This window comes from Drosophila serrata, unplaced genomic scaffold (assembly GCF_035046125.1).
Source record: "Drosophila serrata isolate PLE 108 unplaced genomic scaffold, ASM3504612v1 contig_275, whole genome shotgun sequence".
Taxonomy (NCBI): Eukaryota; Metazoa; Arthropoda; class Insecta; order Diptera; family Drosophilidae; genus Drosophila; species Drosophila serrata.
In genome coordinates, this window is record NW_028257173.1 from 3,672,334 (window position 1) to 3,699,587 (window position 27,254).

Sequence of the window (27,254 nt, forward strand, 5' to 3'; positions counted from 1 at the left end):
CTGCTGCTGCTGCACTTGTTTCCCGGAACTCTTGCCTGCTCCATGTTTCCTCCTCTTCCCCCTTTTAACCCCACAGCTAAATGAAGCAGCTCAATTTCGCCCACAGAGAGGGGGGGAGAGAGTGGGAGAAAGTTTCCCGAGTGCAACATGTGAAGCTTGAAGCCTTTCCATCTGCAATCCTCCGGGCACACACAACCTCCTTGCTTGCATCCCTATATCCATATATCCTGCTGTGGTTGAAAAAGTGTTGCCTGGTTAGTGAATGCGGACGAGGAGAAGGATAATGTGGATGTGGATGTGGATGGAACCTACCAAGGAGGTGTAATGAAGCCGCACAAATGCAGACAGCATTGTTCAGGGGTTTTTGGCAGTTATCAAAAGAAGGAAAAACGAAACGAAAATAATTTGTTGCAGTTTACTTGCTCGATCCTCGAATGAAATGGGAAAATTAAGGAAGCATTAAGAGAAAGCAGGGGAATTTGGAAACTAGTTTTCAAAACAGAATTCGTTGAATCTGGTTAGAACTATAATTTAAAGTTGTATAAACTGCTTTGAACTTTTATGTAAATTTTTGTTTTTATAATTCGCATACTGCAGAATGGCATGTACATGTAATGCACTTTTCATACATTATTTATTTATTATAATAAGCTTTTATTTATTTATTATTATAAGCTTGCTGCGCTGTTCGCCATACCCAATGGAAATGATTATTAATATCACAGGCTTATAGAAAAATAAATTCAACCAAAATAAAGTCAATAACTTGTATCATTAAATTACATAAATCGCAGCTGCCTGTCGTCACAACTCAATCAGCAATATTTCATTGCCTACCTTTCAGCGATTTTGGTTTTGCTACGAATTTTCTATCGTTCTACAGGTAAGTTCGATTTGCTCTGGGGATGGAAAACCCGTGTATACACGTGTGCGAAAGTTTTTCTTTTTTAGGCATGCGGCAAGGATGCAGGATGCACGCACTTGCCTCAAAAGTTGCTGCAACTTGCAGTCAAAGCCACAGCCGCAACCGAGAGCGGCACTTCATCAAACGAACAACTTGCCGCAAGGTAGCACAGCTATATATATATATATAAATATGAGCACATTATTAGAACCAATAAAATGTTATTTTAAAGTAGTAATATTTCAAAAAGAATTATTGAAAATGAGAGAAAGCACTTAAATAGTTTTTCTACATTTAAACCTATATATTTCTGGTTGAAACTTTAATAATTTCGTATTTCCTTGAAATCTACTAATATTTTAAACTCTGCTGTTTATGAAAAGCATACAGCAGTTGAGAACTCCTTGCTTTGGTTGCAGCAACCAGCAGCAGCAGCAGAAACTAGGAGCTCGCCACTTGTAGACACGTGCACAGTTATAAAAGCATATAAAATTTCCTATTTAACTTCCGGCATGTTTCAGCACACCCTCGCACATCCTGCAAGGATATATGTATGCACATATATATATATTTATATATATAGTGAGAGAGAGAGTTGGGTCTGACATGGTAAGTCTAAAGAAAACATATCCGTGACAAAGTAAACCACCTCCAGGTGCAACCAACAATAATAATACTTTTAGTAGTTGATTTTTCTCCTCGCTCTCGCTTTGCCTCCTTCACTTCGCACTTTTTTCCTCCCGGGGCTTTTCTACGGACTTTTCCTTTTTTATTTTGGGTTTCTTTTTTTTTTCTTTTGCCGTCCTGGTTTTTTATAGACTTGCAACCGAGTTTTCCAGTTTCAGCTTTGACAAGATGGCAGAGGCACTAAGCGTAGGACCAGAAATTGAATTCGGCTGCAGGTGGCAGGCCAGGACTGGCAGGATGTGTGACAGGATTTTGAGCAGAGTTTTTTCTCTTTTTTCGTTTTTTTTTGCGGCACCTTGACAGCCGCAGGATTTAGCGGTCCCCAGTCGAGGCTTTAATATTTAATAAGCCGACTACGTTCTAGGCGAGTTCAGAGCTCTGAGCCTCAGCAGCAGCAGGAAAAAAGCTGAGCAAGGACCAGAAGCAGCTCCAGCACCAGGAGTCTCCTTCAATTATGCAAAAGAGGCGTGGCAAAAGGCAACTTGGCCCAGACGGTGACATGGCCAATGACTTGCGGCAAAAAAAGAAAAAACAAGACCAAGGCCGGTTGGAAATTATGCAGTGGTGTGGCAGATTGGAAAAGGTTTTCTTTTCTGTGGCATAAACTAGTGAAAAAGTTTGTCTGTTTACTTTGGATAATCCCAAGTAAATTTGACTTTAAGAATAATCAATAATTCTGGGTAATAAATAAAGAGTTTTCTTAAATATTTAGGTAAGTTAAAAGATGTAATTTTTATCCAGTTCTTATATGAACAAATGGAACATAGATATGTGATATATTATTATAAAATGTCACACTTTCTGTCTCTTGTAAAACCATAAGCTTTTCATAAATACTTTCCCCTCCTTTTCCTTGAATTAAACTCCCAAGTATCTCATGATTTCATTAACTTCCTACAAGTGCGGTCCCTGACTTTAATCATTAACTTTGTCGTCTTGCTATTTAACACAACCCCTCTAATTATTCACTTCGTCACATATTATCACGTAATGCCTTCCAAGTTTCCATGTTTGTTTCCCCAGCAAAGTTCATGGCGGCGCATATTTTAATACAAAAACAGACACTAACACTCACACATGACATTAAGGACTCGTCGACTCTTGGGCTCTTTCTTTGGCTTCAGTTCTTTGGTCTTTTGGTCTTTAAGTCTTTTTAGTCTGGCCCTCTTTTGTCTGGGATTTTGTTAGGCACGTCCGATGCTGTCGCCCACGCTTTTATTCGCACGTTTTCGGTGTGCTCGGGCGGGAAAGTTTATTGTTTGGTTGTCGGCACATTAATCATAATTTAACGATTAGCGCAAGTTTTGTTTATTAAATATTCTTTGAGCCAGTCTGTGACTCGAGTGTTGTCGAAATTTATGGAGCGACGGCAACGAAAACGGCGACGCCGATGCCACGCGTAGATAGGCCACAAAACTCTCATAAATTGCAATTATTTCAAAAATATAAAAAAAGTATAGAGAGAGAGAAACAATTTATGCAACGTTTTTGCCCTGGCTAAATTTATGGCTCGCATTTTAATTATATCGAGGAGGAAGGGCGCCACAAGAACTCTGGCAAAATTAATGCACTTCCATAGGGAATGAGGAAATTTCCGAATTCCAAAATTTATTAATAAAAAAATGTCTGGGCCGCAAAATGTGGCACAGTTTACATATTGTTCCATTTTCCTGCTTAAATTGCCGCTGTCACGTCCTCGTCTGAGCAGAAGGGGAATCCCCAAATCCCCATTTGTTTCACCCCTTTAGACGAGTTCATGTTCCTCTAGCTGGGTTTTCTGTTTTTATTTAGCTTTGTTCTTTGAACAAGTTTTTCTTTTTTTTGGGGTCGCTTGGGGTTCTCTGGAAATGTCATAGTCAGTTTTGGTTGATATTTAAAGAGGCGACAGAAAGTATTTTACGCTGCTTTGTTGAAATAAGTTAGGCTTAAAGTAATAACTAGAATAATAGATAAAGATTTCTACAGCAAAACGATGAGCAAACAATTAAAGCTCTTTTACTGGAGACTACCACAAAGTGAGGAATATATAATGCAAAAGTAAAACAAATGCAAATTTCATTGGCTTTTGTTTTTTCTTAAATATTTTGCATATGACATTGGTTTCAGTTTGTTCCAGGCGTAAAGTTTTGCTGAAAAGAGGGCGAAGTGAGGAGCCAACACCTCCACTATCTAAAGCTATCTGCCCCACTAAGGTCAGCCACTTCAAGCCTGTACGAAACTAATTGATAATCAAACAATTGTCCACAAACACACACACATTTACTTGCTTGTTTATCTGCCTGCAATCGCTAATTAGTTGCATTGTCCGAGGCGAGGTCAACGCTGCGTATGCGCAATGTGCAAATATGGCCAAACACACGAATTATTCATAGAAGGCATGGAAAAGTGAAATAGAGACTAGGGATGTACAGAAATATTAAGAAGATTAAGAATATATATGATATAGATAAATGTAGCATGTGTGGGATGTGTATAGATTAAGACCATATTTCATATGGATAAATATAGCATATACAAATTTTAGTATAGATCAATTAATTTTCGATAGAATAAGAAAATCCGATCCTTGTTTCTACCATCACTATACTGATATATCGCTTTCAGGCCACCTCTAGTCCACACCATATCGATATCGTGTATTCATTACGCATGCAAGTTCAAGTTTATTACGCATACGCCCCGTTTCCACAGCGGTTTAAAAAAAAGAGAATCGCATTTCGAATCGAGAAGAGAGAACAATTCTAATTTATTGATGCTAGTCAATGCCATGGCATGCCTATAAATGTAACTCAAACAATTTTCAGTATCTGTGTCTGTGCCTATCTGGCCGTGACAACGATTGTTGCTGTTGCTGTTGCTGTTCTGGCTGCGTTTTAGCAATTTGCAATTGGTTCAAGATCAGCAGCAGCAACAACAAAAAAAAAAAAAATACAAAAAGAGAGAAAAAAAACAAAAAATCCAAGCATTGCGTGGCTGGGGCGGGATGTTGCAAAGAGGGGGCAGGGCTGAAGGAGAGCTCGAGCCAAAGTCTGGCCTTGTGACAATTGATTTTCGCAGCCACAAAGAGCGACAATAACAACAGCCACCCCAGAGTGAACCACTTTGGCATCCACTTTTGTGGTTAAAGCCTGACTCATAATTTATTCTTAGCCGCCGAGGCCTAAAACGCTTTGGAAAAAATAACAAATAATGCAAATGATACTTAAATGAAAATGCATATTACACAAAGCACGCAAGGCCTTAAATGCTCTTTCTATAGACATCTGGCTTTGAGTGAGTTTTAGATAAATGCTTTTAAATATTGGCTGGAATTTGGCAAATAGTTTTCATGGTATTTACCATTATTACAAAACATATAGCATTCAAATAATTCTTGATATTTCTTCTCTTTACTTGATAACTCTTGAAAATGAACTCAAAAATCCCAAAAACAAGCTGTAAGACACCATCAATTATTAAATAAATAACCTTCAGGTATCCCCCTCAAAACATAATTAATCCACTTTCCGAAAGGGTTATGCAAAATCATTGCAAGGTCCCCTCCCTGGTTTTATCAGTGGCAACTTCTTGAGTCATTTGAGTTGCTGCTTGGCATTGCGGTTGCCGGTGGAGCAGCAGCAGCAACACCAGCAACAGCAGCAACAGCAGCAACAGCAGCAACAGCAACTGATGATGAGTGCACAATCGAGGCTGCCAAGTTGCTCAATGCTATCTCACTTGCGTCTCCTTGCTCGCGTGCTGCTATCTCTGTTCGTCGCGGTTTTCAGGGTCTCCGGTCTCTGGTGCATCTAAATAAACAGCGTCTACACTCTATATAGTATATATATAGTATAGATAAATTCTGTTTCAGTTGTGTGTTATGGTCGGGCACTCGATGACTTTGAGAGCTGTTTTGCCGACTGCGGCTCGTTGACAATGGAACCAAAGAAACCTATATAGATTATGGGGGAACAATATCTGAAATTACTCCGATCTAAGCGGGCAGACACTTGAGGATAGTTTGCTAGGCACCACTTGCACTTTGAGTGCTAAAGTTGGACTAGCCAAGGCCTCCTTCTCACACACACATATATATATACATATATCTATCTGTATAGGCACTCTATATGCACGATGAGACGACGCTGGTTGGGGGCCACGTGCATCAATTTTCATTTACTTATGAAAATTAATAGCATTTTCGCTTAACTTGCGCTCGAGTTTTCCCACCCGGCAAAAGGGGTGGCGGGAAATTGGAGGTGGGAAAAGAAGCGAGAGAGGCTTCTGTGCGTGGCCAGCCATTAATCAGAGGGAGAATGTTGCCACAAACAAAATTAAATTGCTGCCTGCAGCTGATGGAAGGCGCTTGCCTCCTTTAATTCCACTGCATTTTCTTTATATTATATTACCACTCTTAATGCCAACGTTTTTCATTTTTTTATTTTGTTGTGCGTTACTTGACTTGACAATTTCATTAAAACTTTATTAATTATGGTGTGTATTCCAATTAATATAACTTTCATATCGAATTGCATTCGTAAATACGCAATTTAATTGGGTTTTTTGCATATGCCAGCGAGAGATTGGAAGAGGGTAAAAATGCATGGAAAAAAGCTTTAAAATATGAAAAAATTGGAGAGGATTTTCATGTATCCAGCGAGATAAGCTATATTTCAGTTAAGGCAATTAACGTATTGCCTATGAATATATAATGGAAAATATGCTGAGTTTGGCAATAAAATAGCAAATGAAAAAAGAGATTTATTCAGTCATCAGATTGGGCGAATTTTATAGTAATAAATAATATCGTTTTAAAATATTCGTAGTTGTCAGATAATTGTTCTTTAAGTGGCCTTAATTGACTTTTTTACTTAAATGTTTTAATTAAATGTGAATTAGTATAATAAGAAGAATTCAGTAGAACTATGAGGCTACAAATTAAGAGGAATTATATATTATTATTAAAATAGTACTTATTTATTAAGAATATTTATCATAATAAGCGGATGATGATATATTAAATGATATGAAATATTGTATTAGTTTCTTAATACAAAGGCCTTGTATTTTCTTAATCATTTGTATCATATATCTTACCCCGGGTATACATGATTTTATATCACTTAAGTCTTGTAAAATATCCTGATTAAAGTTTATGAAAACTCTGCCCATTAACATTTTTTTTAAAGCTCCTATCTGGCTTTATGGATCGAACCCAACTGAATTGCAACTTGGCCATCATCAAACATGTTGCAGATCGTTGCATTTTTTACAGCTGCTCTCCTCATGATCACCATCAGCCTCTGTCCCTCTCTCTCTCTATCTCTATCTGTCTCTATATCTCTTTCTCTCTATCTCTCTCTTTCTCTTTATCTTTCTCTCTCTCTGTCTCTCTATCCGTCTCTGTCTCTGTCCAATGTCAATCAAACACATGTGTGCGCGAACTTGACTTTCAATGCAAAAGCGCACAAGGCGAAAGCTGCGCTGCTCTGCTGGCGCCGACTGTGATCGCCGAGGCAGTGCAGCGGAGCAACCTTGACCTGGTTCTTGAAACTGCAATGGCAACAGCAACAGCAACATCCACAGCAGCAGCAGCAGCAACAACAATCTTGTGCAACATTGAGAGAGGCTGACAAACAGGTTTCACGCTGGCTTCATGCCGGCAAAACGCAGCAGCAGCAGTGGCTTTGGTTTTGGCTTTGGTTTTGCTTTTTCCATTTTTTGGGACCGCGCGCATGCGCACAAATTTGCAATGCACGCCAGCACGCATTTAATAACTATGTAATTTATATGTGCACTGGGAGAAAAAGGTTTGAAGTAATGGGAGATAATTTAATGAAGAAATTATATATCATTTTAAATTGATTTAAAAATTATTTATATAGTATATCTATTACTTATAAAAATAGATTTATAAGGCATTCAGGGTTTTTTTTTTGTGTGTAGGTACACTTATTCAAAAAATAAAATTGAAATAATGCTTCAATTTAAGTCGTAACATTGTGATAATTGCAGGAAATAATTCCCAAAATTTAGAATACCCAACAAAAGCTTTGTATTATTTGAAAATAATAATATTTGAAACATATTTATTTAATATTTGTTATAAAACCCCCTAAAAATACGCACAGTGTCACATTGTGCTGTTGAAAAGTTGACTTTTTGGTTTATTATTGATGTCTTTATGTGGCAATTGGCGATGGTCAACTGGAAATTGGAATTGGTTTCGAATGCGGTGACTTTTGTGCCCACGATGTCCACCACGATATCGAGCCAAGTATATCTCATGTCTGATGTCTGATGTCTGACGTCAGCCGGTTGTCGTCGTTGTTGTTGTCGTTATTATTGCAGTTGTTGTTGTAAGGAGAGAAGGTCGAGGTTAATTAAGTTGTCTTCACCAGGGGCAACCTTGTTTGTCGCAGCAATCTTGACATTTCGGCTTGAGTGCCTGCCAACCCCTTCCAATTTCCACAATCCTCACGTCTCCCCTCGCTTGTGCCACTGTTTTCCTTTTAATTTATTATTAATTTAAGCATCTCCTTGTTACTTCGACTCCTTTTCCCGCTTAATTACAATGCAATTTGATTAAAATTAAACTGCATTTGCGGTCCAATGGTTGTGTGGTGCATTGTGGCATGACATTTGCTTAAAGTGGAATTATTTTCCTTCCTTCATGGTTTCCATTTCCATTTCCACTGCTCTGAGCTGTGTCACGTCTCTGGGAGCATATTTTCTTATTAAATTCCTGCCCGACAAACGTGAGCGAGCTGGTTGTCCTTCGTCCTGGCTGAAAAAGCACCTTCCCTTCCGCCGAGTGACAACCGTGCAAATTTAGTTGCAAATTGGCAAAGTGAGTGCAGTTGAGAGTCGACAAGTTGTTGGAAAAGGTGCTCAATCACATACATATTCTCAGGAAAAATCAATAAAAAAAAAAAATAATAAAAAAATGCATCTGCATCTTTAACAAATTCTATGTAACCTGAGGCAAACTTGTATATAATTTCTTCTAAATCAACCATGGAAGCAACTATTATTTCCATATTTATATATCTTAACTTCAAGTAGAATATTTCTCTTTCCCATCTTTAAATAGAAAATACCTATCCAAATATATCCTTGAGTTCAGTAAGCACTAAAAATAGAAATGTAGAAAAATGTGCACCATTGAAGAGCTACATGAGAATAGCAATTGAAGTCTAAGAGAGCGTCACACTTGACTTCCGGGAAATAAAATAGAAAAAAGGAATGACAATTCCCAGCGGAAATTTGTCGAGGAAATCAAAATAGCTGCAACTGTAGCAGATGTTTCACAGAGATGAAAATTCCGAAAGCGGATTGCTAAGAAAAAAGTGGAAAAGTATAGGAAAAGTGATGCTTTCTATTATATTTTAAAGTTAATTGGTGTATTTAAGTGCTTAAGGTAAGTTCTTAAAAAGTTTCTAATTTTATACCCTTAAAGGGTTATTTAATTTCAATCAGAAGCTTGTTACGCTGTGAAGGAATCATTTCCGAACCTATAAATTATATATATTCTTGACCAGAATTAACAGCTGAATCGATCTAACTTTGTTTGTGGAAAATATAATTATTTCAAAAATTTGAAAAATTTATAAGGTGTTACATCGTTAAAATGTTAAAAAATTGGCAAAAATTCGAATTTTTAATTGAAAATGCATATTTATTAACCTAATAAAAACTAATATAGGAACGGTTTTCAAATAAATATGAAGGCTTTTTTGGCCAAGTTATGAGTTTTTACAAATTTAATTGATCGAAAAAATTTTCATATAAAAACTGTCAATAAATTTGAAGCTTAATTAATTAATTATGACCAATTTCCGATACAAATCAATTGCAAACTGCAGGGGTTTTCTTGGTTTACTTTTATACAACTCAAACTCCACTTTATAAATGCTTTTTAATTTATCAAGTCAAAAAGGAAAAGTCCTATTTTTCTGAGCGTTATCCACCAGCTTACTTGACTATTCCCATAATTATTTACTCAAAGAAAACCGCCAAGGAAGAAGGAAAGACTAATAGTAAACCCCAAAAAATAAGCAACAAGTGAGCATCCATTTCATTTTGACCCACAAAAAAGGAAAACCCAAAAAAAGGGAAAGGGAAAACCCGGAAAAAAAGCAAACAAACTTTTCCTGCTATTTGCTTAATTAAATGCACACCAAATGGGGGCGTGGCAGGCGGCCATCAGATAGTGAGCAAAGCTCAAAATAATCAACGAACAACGTTACGGAAAAAGGTAACGAGAACAGATAGGTAAAAGTGTATTTGATTACAAAGCATTAATAAGGAAAAGCAGAAGCCGCTGAAAGACAAAAAAGAAACAGAGTTAAGGATAAAACAGAGTAAAAGCCACGCCAAAAGAAGAGTCCTTATTTTTTCCAAACAGAAGCCGCAACGGAAGCAGCCGCAAAAGCGAGAGGTGCAAAAAGCGGCGGCATCAGACAAAGTGCCAGGAATCAAGAAATAATAAGGCAAAAAAGGTAGAATAAAATTAGATATATATTATATATATTAAAGTAATTATACAGGTAAAAAAATGGGAGATTTGTACAGGATTTTACTATAAATTTAATGAGTTATGAACTTGACTAAATAAAAAACTTGCAGAAAAATAAACCTCTAATAAGTCCTTTGGATTCGATTATTTCTAGTAAGATTAATAAAAATTCATCCTTGATTTTCTTGGCATGATATTTCCAATATTTCTCGCTGCATAATTTATGTTCAATCACACGGGTTTTCCTTTTAATTTAACCCCATTGAAATTACAAGTGTAGGGAAAACCCCAAGAACAGCAATAACTGTAGGAACAGAGCAACAGCATCTGCAGGTAAATCATTAGGGCTCCGCACTGCGGGTCGGACTAAGCTGTAATTAATGAGCGAGTGGAACATCGTTGAGCCAGGCGTCGAGCAAATTAACTTGAACTGCCTGACTCCGGGGGTAACTTTTTGGGGTCGAGAAGGGGTCAGATGTGGGTCGAGGGTTTGGGGCTTCAGGTGCAATTAAAGCAACGCCGCATTTTGTCTTGTAATCATCTAACTTTTTGCTTCTCCACCTTTATTCTTTTTTATTGCTGACTGGAGAGGAGGAGAAAAATAAGGAAAACCGCAGGAAAAGTGAATACGAAATGGGGGGAAAAATATCTCTAGAAAAGAATAGGAGAAAACTTGTTAAGTTTCAAGGTATTTCTTGGAGGAGTATATTTTCTTGATGTTGCCAATTATTTCTGAGGAAGTTCAAATAGTTTATAATTTGACATTTAAATTATGGATTTTCTAGGATATGCAATACCTAAACTCAAACAGATGCCGAAAGCTATTTTTCCACTAAAAAGTTAATAATAATATTCTACTAGCTTTCAGCTAATCTTAGCCTTGGGATTGAATCTCATTATCCTGTCCATATCAAGTTTAATTAAATGCACACACTCGACTTGGTCCTTGGGGGATATCTAATTCGATTCTTGGAAATAGTTTATTATACCGCTTCGATGAGTCGCAATTAATCTGGCAAGTGAATCGATTCGGAAGAAGCTCATCTCGGCAACTCGTATCGAAGTCTAATCTTACTTTTGATTTTCGGTACTTTCTATTCATGGCAACCCCTTGACCTTCAGCTGCCACAGAAACCCACTTAGCCACCTTTCGAGTCCTTTGTTGGCTGAAAACCTCAAACTTTTTACGCCCCCTTCTGCCTTTTTCGGTTAATTATTAAGTAGGATACACAAATTTATGTTGAAGGTAACACAACACAGTGCTTGAGGCCACACCCACCCTTACTTCGAGTGTTTGTTGTGTGCGTTGAGGTGTAAACGTGCGGATTAAGTGTCTCAGTGTCTGCTCTCGGCCTAGAAGATGTATATCAATGGGGATTTTGTGGAAACACCATCACCCAAACCCCCCATCAACCACATGAAATTTCCGCTTCGCCCTTAACTTTGCTAATTTCTGTTGCCGTGTTTTGTTTTTCTCTCCCTTCCGTTCTGTTCTGTTTTTCCCGCCAGGTGAGCATTGAAAAATTGATGAGATTTTGTTTGCTCTGGTTTGCTCCTGGGCTAAAGTTAAAGTTTGTCGACACTTGAACTTTTACCAACCATCCATCCTAAGGATTTTGAAAAGGAATTTCCGCACAAAAGGCCAAGACGCAAAAGGGATGGCAAAAAAGAGTTTTCTTTTTAGATAGTTCAATTGGCGGAGAAAAAGTCAAACAGAGAAAAGGCTGGTTGGAGTGAAACTTTTTCAGCTCCAAAAGGATAAGCTGGGGGTAGAAAAAAAACTGTCATAAGAATTGTGCCCAGGGCTATGCAGCTTATATACGATTGCGGATGAAATAATAGTTCTAAAAATCTTTAAAAATGTTATTTCAATCACAAAAAAATATATAAAAATAAGTTTCAAGAAATGGTTACTCAGCAAATAAGCTGTCTTTATATTTTATATCCTATATATGTTGCTATATTACCGACCTTCTCTGTCTTTATATTCCATTTCATTCATATTCATGCCGGTTTCCCTGGGATAAAAAAATAAAGTAAAAAACGCCGGACATGAATTTATAACGAGTCTGCCTAAGCCATATTGATTGAGGCAGGAAAATACGGCGACAGACAATGCGAGAAAATGGAAAATAAGAAAAAGAAAAGGGGGAAATGGAAGTGGCAGTGGCACTGGCAACGGAAGACTGAGCACTTGGAAATCGCCAGCATTTCGAACAATTTTCTTTTTTTTCCCGTAGCCCTGCAAAGTATGCAAGGAAATCGAAATAGGGAAAAAACACAAGAGTCGCATGCAGGAAATCAAACTTCACTTTTGATTGAGTTTCATTCGGGTTTCCTTTGCATTTCATTTCGTTTTGGCAAGTCGCTTTATGGTCGTAAGCCGATTTGTGGTAGCTTTGTTTTGTTTTTAAGCCTGGTACAGCTGCTGCTTTCTGTGCTTTTTTAATTGAATACCTTAACGAAGGAGCATTCAACTGACCGGAATTGAATTTACTAAGTTTTGCAGAAATAAAGGGTTAAACTGGACAGAGGAATACCTCATTCCAAGGACATATAACTCACACACGCACACAAATGAATATCAATGAACTGTCATAAAAGCAGCATCCTGTGTGAATGTAAGAGAGCGACTGTCAGTGACAAGAGTGACACGTAGGCAAACATTTAAGCACCCAACAACAACAGATGCCGGCAAACAAGGACATACACACACTCAAACACAGACAGCCACACACACACTCAAACCCACACAGACACACAAATTTCACAGATGAAGCGAGTTCATAAGCGTATGTGAAGGGGGGAAGTTTTCAAGAGGGAAATGTATTTAAAAAAATTAAAACAAATTAATAAAACAATAAAAATACTTTTAAGCTTAATCGGCATAAAGTTTAATGAATTTATTCCTTAAAATATATAATCCTTAAGAAATCTCTCCATAAACCTCTTTTATTTCAATATTTTGTTAACATTTCTAAAAACTTTCTTTTCGTTCTTCTGCCCTAGTCTAGCTGTCAAAGAAGATTCATTTAACAAGACATATAACAAATAGGTTTCACTATCTAAGCCCCAAAAGAATCAACCAAGCGTAGTGTTACCTTCGACCCCGAAAAACTTTCACAGCTTTCCCGAAAAGGTCACCGGAGAGACCTTTTGTTTGACCCTCTTTGGCTACGCCTTTCATTTTACCTTCCATGACTGACACGCTCATCGGCGTCGCTTGGGTCACTCTGGGTCTCCCTGCCAATGACATGTGATTTCAACTAATGACAGCTTTTTGGGGCGTTTGTCATCACAGCAAATAGCAACAAACCCTAACCAGACTCCGGACCCATAACACAGACCGAGAGACAGTTGGAAAATAACAAGCTTAAAATTTAATGAAATTTTCATGTGACCCGGAATGCTGAATTTCTTTTTGGAAACCCAAAATAATGTGTGTGTGTGTGTGTGTGTGTGTGTGTGTAACACATGGCGTATGATTAATGCGACAAATGCGGAGGGATATCCTAGAACATTGAGCCTGTCAATTAGGTTAACTCTTGTCAAATATTCAAAACAAAAACTTTGGGAAAACTGCCACAAACACACACATGTACAATCATTTTAAAAGAGGGTAAAATGCCAGCATCAACATTTGAATGAAATTTCCTTTATCCTGTCTCCTTTTTTTACCAAAATGTTCATTTGGTATTTGCACAAGTACTTCCTTCCCTTCCCTTCCCTCCTCCACTCACATCGTTGTGGTGTCAATATGTATTTTTGATTAGCTTCAACTTCAAGTTGTGCCCTTTGACTGCCACCATGGGAACCCAAATAAAATGTTTTGGAATTTGCATATGCATTCAATTTTTAATGAGGTTTTAAGTTGAGCGTGTATATATGGAGCAGACAAATTTCCACTTACCGATATGTAAAGTAAAGCGTTCCTCGTTGCCCTTGAACATGTCAACTGCAAAGAAAGGAAAAAATATGAAAAATTGGAGTGTGATAAGTAAGTTTTTAAAGGAATATTTTATAACAATATACAAAATGAAATTATCAATAAACTTTAGTAGAAAGAATACAGTGATATTTATCATTATAAATATAAGCTTTATAGATTTTATAGTTCCCAATCTCAACTTATTTAGTGCAAAGGTCTTAATATCGACAGCCTCTTAACACTTAGTGCCAATGGCCCAGATATCGTTTGCTCATCGATGCATTAAGTGATGCACTTCTCACATCATCATCGCACACACTGATGACACACACACACTGATAGCAACCCTTCACATTTTCCCACACACACACTCTTATTGGAGCTTTCATCGTTGACAAGCGCTCCTCTATTGACCCTAAACGCAGGCGCAATTGAACGCTTGACTGATTGATTGATTGACTGATGGATGGCTGGGCGAAATGGTTTATTGGATGCATCAATTCGAATTGGTATTGAGTTATCAAGGGGAGGGAGGGGAGGGTTCATGCATTTACACACATTGTCACATCATTATGATGACCAGGACATTTTGCCTAGCACACTTTTTGGGGCTCAAGGAAAAGGAAAGTGAAGGATTTTAATAAAATAGAAAAAAGAGAGGTATAAATAAGTAGTTATATTTTAATATGTAATTGCAAATTGTATTACACTTTCTCAGCTTCTGCTAGCAAGTCAAGGCTGTAATAACGAGCTTTAGTTTTTGGCTTCTGCCCACCAAATGGTATCCTCCATTCCCATCTTCATCTCCATTTGGCCATCTCATCTCATTCCATTCGCAGCCTCTCCACTAATGTTAATGGCTTGTCTTGGCATATACAATTGGCGGCTGATGCTGTTGTTTTGCTGGTTTTACCCACCCACAGTGTTGGCCTAATTAGCAGCTCAAAGAGAATGGCCATTTTCCACAGTCACAGTCACACTTGCAGAGCCATATACACATTGTACACTCCACCCCTCCACCCATAGCCACATCCTTATACCACACACAGACACACACACACACCTACATTCGCATTAAGGATAAGCCAAATGTTGGCTTGCATTTATCACGCATACGCCGCGTTGGCCAAAAAAACCACACAAAGTGCGGCAAGATCCACAGCAAGTGGCTATAGCACCCACAACAAAAGCGACTAAAAATGTAATTTTGGCATTAGTCCGGAGCTTGGCAAACATAAAATTACCTTGATTAGAAACTCAAATGTAGCTCTTGCCAAATAAACGGAGAGATGGAGGAGATGTGCTTTGGGGATCTGGCTATTGCCACGTGGCCATATAAACATATATACATATATCAGCTCTGAATCTAAGCCTAAAACGACTTTGGCCTCTGCCTCATCCCACTGTCTGTCTTTTGGCCAAACCCCAAACTCATATATCAAGGTGCACCTGTGTGCCAAAAATGGCAAAATGGGAATAAAACCTGGGCCCCCAAATGAAGCTGCGTTGGGTGTTGGCCGCCATCCGAGGAATGGCTGAGGTTTGGCCTGCTTTTGGTCTTGGGTTTCCAAGTGGAAATGGGAGCCTCAGGGTGGTTTCTGTGGGGGGATGGGAGGAGAAGGGTGTGTCTGTGGGTGTTTGGTGTGAATACACACATTCAAGCAATGCCTTTTACCTTGAGGCAAGCCAAGTCGCAATAAAAACCAAGCGTCACACATAAAAAGAAAAGCAAGGAACCCAAAAGGTATTCTAAATGGAGATGATGCTAAGAGTCGACATTAGAAAGATACACTCTGCTTAATTCCTATTAAGAAAATAAGAAGAAAGAAAAGAAAATTTGAAGAAAACTTGAAGAAACTTAAAGGTTAAAGGAGATTTACTAATAAAGCAAACTACTTATCATATTATCTATTTAATATTTAGTAAATGTTTAGATATTAAACGTTTTGGCATACAAATCTATCATTAGATTTCTCTTATATTATTTAATTTATTACAGTAAAACACTATTTATTTATTACTTTTATATTCAATGTATCTTTAGCTGATTCCATTAAATATTAAATGCGAATATTTCTGTAGTTTATTTAGTTTTCCTTCCAAATTATTTACTCCAAACCACATTTATTATTTTCCAAATATTGTTACCTATTCTATATACCTCCCTATATCCTTATACAGGTAAAAATTTGTGCAAACTGCTGAGGTATATCTCTCTTCTCTCTCCTGTCTCCTCCCCACATCTCTCTACCTTTTCGTATCAATTACAAGCCATCTGTGTGTGTGTGTGTATGCGCGTTAACGTTTAGTTTTTATGTTTAGCCATAACAAACAGGATAAAGGGGGAGCAGAGAAAGGTAGTGGGCGGTGGGTGGTGGGCGTTGACCGGTGGGCGTTGTGGGTGGAAAATTCCCGCAGACACAAGGCTAATCAACGAAATTGCTGCAGCCTTTTAGGGGCCGTTGGCAGACAGAAAGAGCAACCAAGCCAAAGGGGGCAACATATGGCTGGCCATAACCTAAGCCCACTCTATTCGACACTTCATGTTTTGATTAGAGGGCGTGGCATGATTGATGAACCATTGAATGACCCCTAGAGTGCCGCACAGTTACAGCTCCCTTCTTCCCCTCCCTCTACCCACAACTTGATTCTATGCCGGCAAAAACTTTGAATGAAATGAGTGTTAAAACTTTATGCCACCCCCATTCGTAATCCCCGCTTTTCGTTTAGGGCCAGTAGCAACATTGAGAAAAATTTGCAATGCAGCATGAAAAGTGGCACAAAAGCCCCGACGGCAAACTTTTTATTCCTTGCTGTATTTTTTTTGTGCCCTCACAGCAGGAGCAGGAGCTAAAAATTAAAATGAAGCTAAGCAGGAGAAGCTGTTGCCTGCAGTTTTGCATAGCCGGGATTCTATCGCCGTTCAGGGAATGGCACTAACAAACTTTCAGGTCAGTTAAAAGGCAAAGTTGCCGACATTCAAGGTGAGTCAATCAACAAAAGGATTTAAGCAAGTGGCAGCTGCTGCCGTTCTTTGCTGAAAAAGCGGAGGTTTATTTACTGTCCACATGGGGAGTATAAATTAGAGGGATAAATCAAGTTAAATACAGAATTTTAAGATGAAATAGCTTGGGTTTTAACTATAACTACTATACAAAAAGAGAGTGCTTTGAAGAGGGTTTAATATTATATTAATAAAAAGAAACTAAGACAGATAATAGACCCTCTTTCAATCAATCTAAGGGTCTCTTTTTCTTATAAAATCTATCTTTATTATTCACCATTCTTCTTTTCAAAGAACCTCTAATCAGGCCACGACCTATGAGCCCTAAATGAGTCACTGAAGAAGGCTTTGGGTTGTGTACTTGCAGATCAAACATATGTTTTCCATTGAAGGACACTTTCAATATACAAACCCCCACTCGACAGCGGCAATCAACATTTGCCATGAGCGTGGCAAACAAAGCACTTGAGGAGCTCGAAATTCGCTTGGCTTTGTCATTAGGCGGCAACTCGAAAGGACATACTTGAGTGAGTATAGATGTACTCACTGAATAGATGTGGAAGCATATTCAAAACACGCAACACTTGTCAGCAGCAGGCGTCGGCAATCATTCAACATTCAACAACTGTGTGCTCAGTTGCAAAGAAACAATGAACTGCACAGAGAAAAATTTATATAAATCCATTGGTTAGAAGTATATATTACACAGAAGCTATAAAATATTATATTATTTGCCGTGGAATTAACCAGAAATTTTACTGAAAATCTAATATCTTAAGTATTTTTATTTTATTCTTATTTATTGATTTTCTCTAGCTGTGTTTTCTTTGAGCTTGGTGGTAGGAAATACTTTTGGTCCTTGGCTTTGAGCTGTATTTTTTCTTCCCCTTTTCGGGGCTGAGTCCTGTCATCATTAAAGCAGCTTCATCGCCGCCGTTTGTTGCTATTTCTGTTGTTGTTCCCGTTTGGCTGTTATGACTTTTAGTTGCCGCTCGAAGGCATTTTGGCACACAATTTTAGTCCTGCTAGCAGTTAGCGGCAGGACCTTAACACTCCCCCAATCGTGTGTGCATGTTCACGCCTTAACACCTGCAACGACTTTGTTGACAGCCCACGGATTGAATTGAGAAAGGCAGAAAAGTACCTCTGATTGTTATTTACGACATTTATATGATATAACTGAGTGATTTTGTCGGGTCTTCTTGAGTGTTATAAACGATTTTTTCTTTGGTTGAAAATAAATCTTACTGAGAGAGTCTGCAGATTGATTTCCTTGTGTTGTTTATTTACTATTCCTTAGTTATTCTATAAATCATTTGGTGTCCTAAATGTAAGCTTTCCTGAGTTCCTACATCCAGCTATAAGAGATTCCTGGCATGGGCTCAAGTGGAGTACCAAGGCAAACAATTGTTTTGAGGTCGCTTCTCAATTGCCTGGACTAAAGCCCCTTCCCTCTAGAGATTTTGTTTGCATTGGTGTCGCATCCTTGTCAGGATTTGTGTCTGTATGCGTTGCTTATTTGTGTGACTTGCACTTCACTTAATTGAATCAGTGTGATTGACATGTCTCCTCTGCATACATGTATGTATTGGCACATTGGAATCGCATACAATGGACTATGATCTCTGGTCATCTTCGCTCGAGTGTGTGGATGCTGGGACAACATCCTTTTATGCAGCAGTCACAATGTTCATCAATTATCAACTAAAAAGAACCGGGGGTTAGGGGAAACAGACCCAGGCACAGCCAGCGAAGACAAAACAGAAAAAGCAATAAATCTAAACAAAAGGCCTCCGGGGCGAAAGTCGAATGATATGGGAGGATAACAAGGACATTGGCCAAAAGGAGTAAGGCAGTGGGCCCATCATAGATTATGGCCATCTATTCAGCAGCTAGAAAGTCTTGTTTATGACCAGCTTTTCCCCAGCAGAGGCCAAAAGCCAATGAATTCGCTTTACTATATTGGTTCCATTGCCTTGTCTCGTTGGGAGTGGCTATATAACAGCTGGATCTGCTTCATATATATCCAGGAATTACCTTCTTTTTTGCTGTTTTTGTTTTTGGAAGGCATAAAGTTAGGAGTTACTAACCGGCAGGCGTACCAAACTACAAGTTAGCAGTTTTTTGGCAGCACCAAAAAAAAAGAAGGCAAAGAAATATATTTCACGGGTGTGTTTTTTTTTCTCTTTCGGGGTGTAAAGTGGCAGTGTTGAAGCCTTGTACAAATACAATTTAAGTAAAACAAGCTCGGCAACAAAGTTTGTGCAGCGGAAAATTTTCGCTTCTCTTGCCTTGGTTTTTCTATTCGTTTTTTTCTTTTTTTGCGTTAGTTTTGCACTTTTGCCTTGGGATGCAGTCACATGTGTGTGTGTGTGTGTGTGTGTGGGAGGAAAAGGGGTGTACAACACCAGAAGCGAGTGGCAAAGGCTTTGAACAATGGCGCACAAGAAAAGCGCTTGCCAAGGAAAACCCATTGATTGCAACACGCAGACAAGAATGCAAGGATACCCAGTGATGTTAGTGCAAAAGGACCTAACAGAGGCGCCGGTAAAATGGGTAAAGAGGGAGCAGGCAGGGGGCATCAATGGGCGTCAAAGGCGTTCACATGGCAAACATAAGTCGCACACTCAAATCAATAGCATTGACAGCTTGGCATTGTTTGAAAAACGAACCCAAAGAGTCAGCAGGCCAAGAAAGGAAGGTTGATCGAATAAGAGATATACAAGTGCAGGGGCGTACCGAGAGGAGGGGGGAAAATGCATCCAAGTATGCATGTGTGTGTGCCAATTGCATTCATTTGACTTGACTTGGCTGCCAATTGTCTCGATGCAATGGAAAATTTCTAGCAGACGTCAGTGGAAAAGTGCAAAACAAGCATAAAGCTAACAAAACTAAATGGAAGAAAATTCGAAATTGAAATGTGAAGAAGCTTTTCCAAGTTGTTGTACATAATTTAAATCGTTATTGTAAATAGAGAGAGATTAAATGTTTGCTGAAATGGGAAAAAGTCACAGAAAATAAATAAAATAAAAGTTTTACAAACCCTAAAATAATGCAGAAAAGAAAGAATGAATTACAGATATTAAAAAAGTTTGATAAGTGGAAAATTTGTTTATTATTTAAGTACTTAAATCCCCTTTAAATATTTCCCAGATTAACGCTTTTCTTTGCATCTGGCATAAGCAAAAAAAAAAAAAATAAATAAATAAATAAAACTAAGCGACTGAGTAATGCAACATTAAAGAGACAGCCGGTCGAAAGAAAATTGTGCAAAAGAAAAGAGAACAAAAAAATTGTTTCAAGGATTGCAATTACAAAAGGCAACAAAATCGGCAAAAGCTGCCAGACGGGCTAACAACAACAATAACAATAACAACAATTACAACAACAAACACCAACAACAACAACACCAATTACAACAACGAAAAGCAGCAATCACATCAACAATGAAATGGCAAAGTAAAAAAGATAAAAACTACCTTGGCCCAGTATTGAAAGCGCCTATAAAACTCACAGTCCCCTCTCTCTTCCTCCTCTCTTCATCCTTCTGTGTGTGTGTTTGTGTGGGTGTGTCTCATATGTAGATACACCCGTGCATTGGCTATATAGATATAAAGATATATAGATACGCGGGCAGGGACCAAGCAACAACAACACCAATGATAGGCTACAATAAATGTCACCAACTGCACACCGCCCAAAAGCCTCCTTTTCCCCTCTCCCTTGGGTTCCCCCAATTGAGTAGCAAAGTGCATTGAAGACGTGACCAAGTCCCAAAAAAAAAAGGAAATGAGAGAAAAAAACATCATCATAATAATAAAACCAAGACAACTTTCGTCTCGTTTCATTTCAGTTTCAGTGCAACGTGGCGTATGGGTAATATGGTACTTCTTTGGGATACAGAGGGAAAAATAATGTATTGGAAAGGTAAGAAATATATTTAAAAGTGTGGTAATAATAAGAAATAATATACAATAATATAAAATAATAAACATAACAACATTTCGTGGTCATATTTCAGTTTCAGTCCAACGTGGCGTATGGGTAATATGTTACTTCTTTATGTACAGAGAAAAATGATTATTTTACAATGGTAAAGAATAAATTTAACATTGTGGAAATAATAAGAAATGATCAAAAATTATAAAATAGCATGAGAACATAATATTTCGTTTCAATACAGTTTCAATACAACATGGCGTATGAGTAATATAGTACATCTTAATGTAAAGAGGAACAATAATATTTTGAAAAGTTATAGATTATATTTAAGAGTCTAGTAATAGATAGAAATAATTAAATAATGATAAAATAGTAATACATTTAGTTTAATTTCAGTTTCAGTGCAACGAGGCGTATGCGTAATATTGAAGTATATAAAAAAACTAATATTTTGAAAAGGTATGGAAATTATTTAATAGGGTATAATTAATAGAAATAATTAACTTATGATTTAATAAATTTTAAAATTTATAATATAACTTAACATAGCAAATTATATACTTTATTATGTTAAATATAAGCTTATTTGCATTATTTCCCTATCCTAAGTTCCAGACCAACAGGAATGCCTCCCAATCATAATAAATATATTATATAAATACATAAATTCAATATATTTTTTCCCAGTGCATCAGCATAAAAATTGAAGAGCTTCTGGATGGGTGCAAGAGCAAGAAGTCGGCCTGATCGGGTGTGTTCAACAGTCTTATCAGTGACAAAGTTTGCCCAAGTCAAGCACTCGACATATTTGTCGACCAAAGATTGGTGAAGGAGGGAGGCATCGTCGTACCCAGACGACACGGCCAAAAGAGTGCAAAAAAAGGAAAATAATAAAAAAAAAAGGTAATGGAGGAACCTGGCCAACCTCAATGCTGTCGCTGCAACCTGATAAGACTCACACTGTGCAAATTGGCCAGGCTGTAAAGGCAAACTCAATTTGCTGTTGATCACGTTTTCTGGCCATTTTCCCCACTGTCAACTAGTGCAACAATGGAAATCTTTTTATTACCAAAAAAATATAGAGCAGCGCACCAGTAAAAGAGTAAAAATAAAAGCAATACAATTAAAATTATTTATTAGCGGGGCCGACAACAGAAATTGGCCAAGAGAAGAACTCGGATGGGATGGGATGGGAGGCTGAATGGCTGACTTTTTGGATGATGATGGCTAAAAACTGGCGCACATTTGGCCATGTCTTTTTGGCCAGTTGCCAACCATAACATCGAGCGGCAGTGGCAGCAGGCAACAATGCGACCAAGTTTCGGCATTCGGCCCATTCTGTTGCCTTTTTGGCATCTTTGGGTCCACAGGCTTATTTATGTGCGTTGCCTGCAAAATGTGGCGCGGCGCAGAAAATGCTCGTATTTTCTTCTATTGCTAGCTTTTCTTGTTATGTTTCTTTTTTTCTCTTCTTCTCCTCAGCCTCTTGTATATTTTCCTTTCTGCGGCTTATTTACTGCACAAGCAACCGAAGCTAATTGGGTGAGGGGGATTGAAAATGTAATATAATGCATTGTGCATATTTAACAATATTTATTATGACTGGGAAATGCCTTGAAGTGGCATCACTCTCCATCGGTTGTAGTTTCTTGCCAATAATATATATACTATATATATATATTTATAGCTTGAAATACTAAGTGTTGTATTTCCCTTTGATTTGTGGCTTACTTTGCCGGGGTTTTGTACGATAAGAAAATTGGTTTTTAATTATTTTGTGTCATAACAAGCGCTTCAATAATTTATGAAGTTTGCAAGGGCTTGGTTAAGTAACTTGTTTTGCAAATGATTTAGGTGAGTTTTTGCCTTTTGTATTTAAAAATAAATATATACTAAGGAAAACCTTTAAATTATCCTTAACTTTTGCTGTTATATATTAAGCTTCTTTTAAAAGGCAGCGATAAACTTAGGTTTTATTAATTTAATTGCAAGAAACTGGAAAGTACAGAGGTCTTCATCTCTTGTAAAGCAACCAAAATGCAGAATAATCTTTGCTTCGGTTTCTGTTTCTTATCAGTGGAAAAGAAACAAGAAGCCAGAAGAATGTTGAGCCGAAAAAGTTTCAGCAAACAGTGACCGAATGCAGTGATAAAGTCGAGTCACTGAACCCGATCTCAACGTCAGGGCACATAATGCTCGGTTCTTATCAACGCTACGTATTATTTACATTATTCCCATTTTTCGGGGTGTCTCTAAATAATTACCGAAATATGTCTTGGTTTTTGGCAGAGACATTCCGTAAAAATGATTGGCAAATCGTGGGAAAAGGTGACAGCACGAGATCGATATATACAGTATATAGTATCTCGATCTATATCTTAGTAGGAAGGGCAAGTCAGGACATGACTAGGGTTCAATTACCTGCTGATCGAGGGGGAAGGTAAATGAGCCAGATAATAAGACACTTTTGAGTGTGAATAAACCCATTTCTCTGCTGCACTCGCATCCCATCATTTACTCTGATGTATTACCTACCCAAAAACAGATTTGCTAATTAAATGGCAGCCATAAGTACATATATATACAGCGCAGTTCCAACAAAAAAATTAATTAAAGAATTGTCACATCAATCAGGCTGCAAATTATGGCGCTCTCGCCTTTTTTTGTTCTCTCTTCCTCGAAAGAATTTTTAAATAAACAAATAAAATGCAGAAAATAGATTTATGTGCGAACGCTGGGAAATTTATGACAGATGTAAAAATTGTCAGGCTGCGCGTTTTACAATATATATTTAATATTTTATATTTCTGCTGCTAGGATTTTTGTGAATGACGTTGATTCCGGTGTGCATGGAGGTGGCTTTAAACTGACCATATCCATGGCCCCACCGAATGACACTTTTACTTAAGTAAAAAATAAGTACAAAAAATGGAATAGGAGGGGGATTCAAATAAAAAAAAAAGAAGAACGAGAGTGCAAAAAACACTTGCATTGATAATGAGAAAAGTTCGCTTTTCTTTTTTTCTTTTTTGTTCTGCCCATATTTGTTTTCTTTCTTGCAATTCTCCACTTTTGTTTTGACGATGATGATCCTTGGTCTGGTAACGAGATATGCACCGAGGCACTTTTGTTTACACTACTTCGTCCATGGCCACAAATAGGTATTATTCTTTTGTATATATCTTTCAATTTTCTGTTCCGAACCAGTGTCCAGGTGGACGTCGCTTTTGATGCGAAATGGAATTATTTTCCACGGAAAGTCTGTTCAATTACCTAAGCCCCAGCTGGTTATGATTATTCCAAATAAATCCGGCTAGCAGTTGATAGAATTTCAGTTTTAAGTTTTAAGGAGTTGTAATTAAAAAAGATTTTCTTATTAAAATTTGTTGTTTAAAGAAAAATATGTATGAATTGTAAAAGAGAGTTTAAAGTTTAAATAAGGCATATAAAAATACAAGAGTTTCTTAATTTGAATTTAATATAAGGTAAATCATGGAAATTTTCTTATTTTACAATGAATTTTTTCCTAATTTGCTATTGTATTTTAATAACACTATATTACTGTTTATAAAATTTCTATTTTCTAACAGTTGTTTATATTTATATATGTCAAAACTTCATATTAACAATTTATTACTTTTACACAAAACTGACTGAAATAATTTTCGAAAGCACAAAATACAGGGAAGGAATCATTTCCGACCATATAAATCATATGAATTCTTGATCAGCATCAACAGCCAAATCGATCTAGCCATCTTAGGAAGAAACAAACTTTAGACCATTTTTTGAGAATTTTATAAGGGGTTACATCGTTAAAATATTCAAAAAATTTCAAGAAAATTTAAAAATGTTTAAACTTTAAAGATTTATTAACCTAATAAAAACTAGCATATAACTGTTTTCCGATTGAAAATTAATGCATTTGTAGCCAAGTTATGATAGATTTTCACTGCAAGGGTATAGGTATTTTGGGGTCCCGATTTTGGTTTCTATTATTTTTAAATTAGTTAAAATAGAAAACTTGTTGCACTTTAAAATGAATTAGGAAAATCATAACAAATAGTAAAGGAATGCTTTGTTAAAGAAGTTTCTAATACATTTTGTCTTTTTAAACCTCTTACTTCTATAAAATACAATCTTTCTTTTTAAAAATTCACCGAAAACATATTTTCAAAAATTTCTTTTACAATTTGTATTTTTTGTTATCTTAATTTTCGATCAACAAAACACACATCAATATATTTTTCTTGTTTACACTTTTCTCAGGGCCATTTGCTTGGCTCACAAGCAGATTCTTACATTGGCCAACCTGTCGTATGCTTAATGACGTGTGCATAATACAAATATTTTGCGACGGCAATAAATGAATTTCTTTATGCCACACAGCCACAATCTATTTATTACTCAACAAAACGCGGGGAAATTACACACACACACACACACACACACGCAGTAGTTGTTTACTGACCTTTGTGAAATTATTTCCCTCCAAGTTCCAGATCGATCGGTAAATATAATAATAGGAAATATAAAGTATATATAGTATTTATCCAAGAGCGGTGCTGCTGCAGTATTCCAAAATGCAAAGTTCACGTTAGTATCCAAAGAGTGTTAATTTATTTCAACACTTTAATGCGGAACCAATGGATTTCGCCTTCTTGTGGTTTTTTATTTATTTGTTTTGTGTATTCCAAGAAAACGAGAATCTCTTATAAAAAATGCACAGAATCCGAGTGGAAATGAGAAATAGAAGAATTCTCCACAATCTCTTTGATTTGTTTATGTTTTGGCAGAGAACAGTATACAAAATATGTATTTTTGTGTGTTTTCGCACTTCACTTTGACACTTGTTTTCAACTTTTTTACAAAATGCAGTTTTGTGTAGAAAATTGTAAGCAAAAAATATAAATATATTCAGTTGCTACTTTGTTGCGGTGTTTTTTTGTATTTTTTGTATATTTTAAGAACACGCACTTCTTGGGCTTTTGGTTTAGGTTTTTCTTTTTTAGAAATTCTTGTTTGTTTTGGCACTTTCGAGTTTTTACCCTTTGGGGTTTTTTTTTTCGATTTATTTCTGTTTCTGCGGCGTGTTTTGGTTTTCTTTATTTTTTTTTTGTGTGTGGTTTGTTGCTGTCTATTTTTAAGCAGTGAAGATATTCTGCGGTCAGCAATTTATAAATAACAAATGGCTTCAGTTGAAGGAAGAACAGAATGCACTTTTAGTTTCACTGGTCTTGTACTCGGTGTTTTCTTACTTTTAATTTTTTTGGAACATATATTTCCCCTTAAATGGAATTATATTTGATTTTGATAAGAACTTTTTGCTTTGATTAAATTGGTTGCTTTGTGCTGTTTGCCTTTTTCCACTTCCACACGAAGAACGTAGCATCCACGAGATTGTGCTTGGAATTGAATTTTCAATTCTGTTTAGCGTTTTCGGAAGCGAGCTTCTTCGGCTGCCAAGAGAGTTCGAGTCCGATTCCGAGTTCGAGTCCACTCAAAAGTAAACCGTTTCGTTCTACCGCTGCGGCGTTCCACTCACTCCGATGAACATCTTGTAACTATTTTCAAAAAGCGCACGAACGCAGCTGCAGAGCAAAGTCAAAATCAGAATCGAACCAACACCAACAGCAGCAGCAGGCAGCAGCAGCAACAGAAGCGGTCCCAGCAGCAGCAGCAGCAGCAGCAGCAGCGGCAACGCAGAGCGAAAGAGATACGAGTTCAAAGCTTAAGAGCGAAACACGGCGGCGGTTATTTTGCGGACGAAGAAAAACACAACCGAAGTGTAGCATCCGCGGTACTGGTACTGGCTAGTGAAAGAACTCATCCGCTCTGTAACACTGCCGAAGCAACAGCCGAAGTTTTGCCGAGGCGCCAGCCGAAGCTCTCACGCGGGGGAGAGAGAGCGAGCCCCAAAAGAGAGAGCCCAGAAAGCCCCACAAAAGCCAAGCCCCACATTTCTGCTGCTGCTGCTTCTGCTGCTGCACTTGGTACCATTAACAGTGCTAGATGGCAGTAACAGACTCTGTTAATGTTAGCCATTGCTAGCTGTTGTTGTTGTTGCCCAGACAGAAGCCATATGTTGGAAAATTTCATGGCTAAATGCCCAATCTAATTGCCCAAAGAAGCCGCAAAATGGCATTAGAAGCCGACCCCCCAAACTTAGACCAATTTTTGGGGAATAGAAGAGTAAGCAGAGGCAAAAGGAAAACTAAATGAAAATACAAAAGAGTAATCTGTTGCTTACAGATATGTATTTCCTCAATTTTCATGTATCTCTATCAATTTT

At 37.4% G+C, this 27,254-nt stretch overlaps 1 protein-coding gene across 8 annotated transcripts in view; it reads right to left on the reverse strand.

Moving 5' to 3' along the window:
* LOC110183951 (uncharacterized) overlaps nucleotides 1-26,948 on the reverse strand; it is a 44,271-nt gene extending 17,323 nt beyond the window's left edge. For all 8 annotated transcript variants that reach the window (XM_086834814.1, XM_086834812.1, XM_086834810.1 and 5 more), the window contains exons 1-2: nucleotides 25,434-26,948; nucleotides 13,999-14,043 (exon numbers count right to left, since the gene is read on the reverse strand). The gene's annotated coding sequence lies outside the window, so the exon portion shown is untranslated. The remainder of the gene's footprint in view (nucleotides 1-13,998; nucleotides 14,044-25,433) is intronic.
* Between the last annotated feature and the right edge of the window lie 306 nt (nucleotides 26,949-27,254).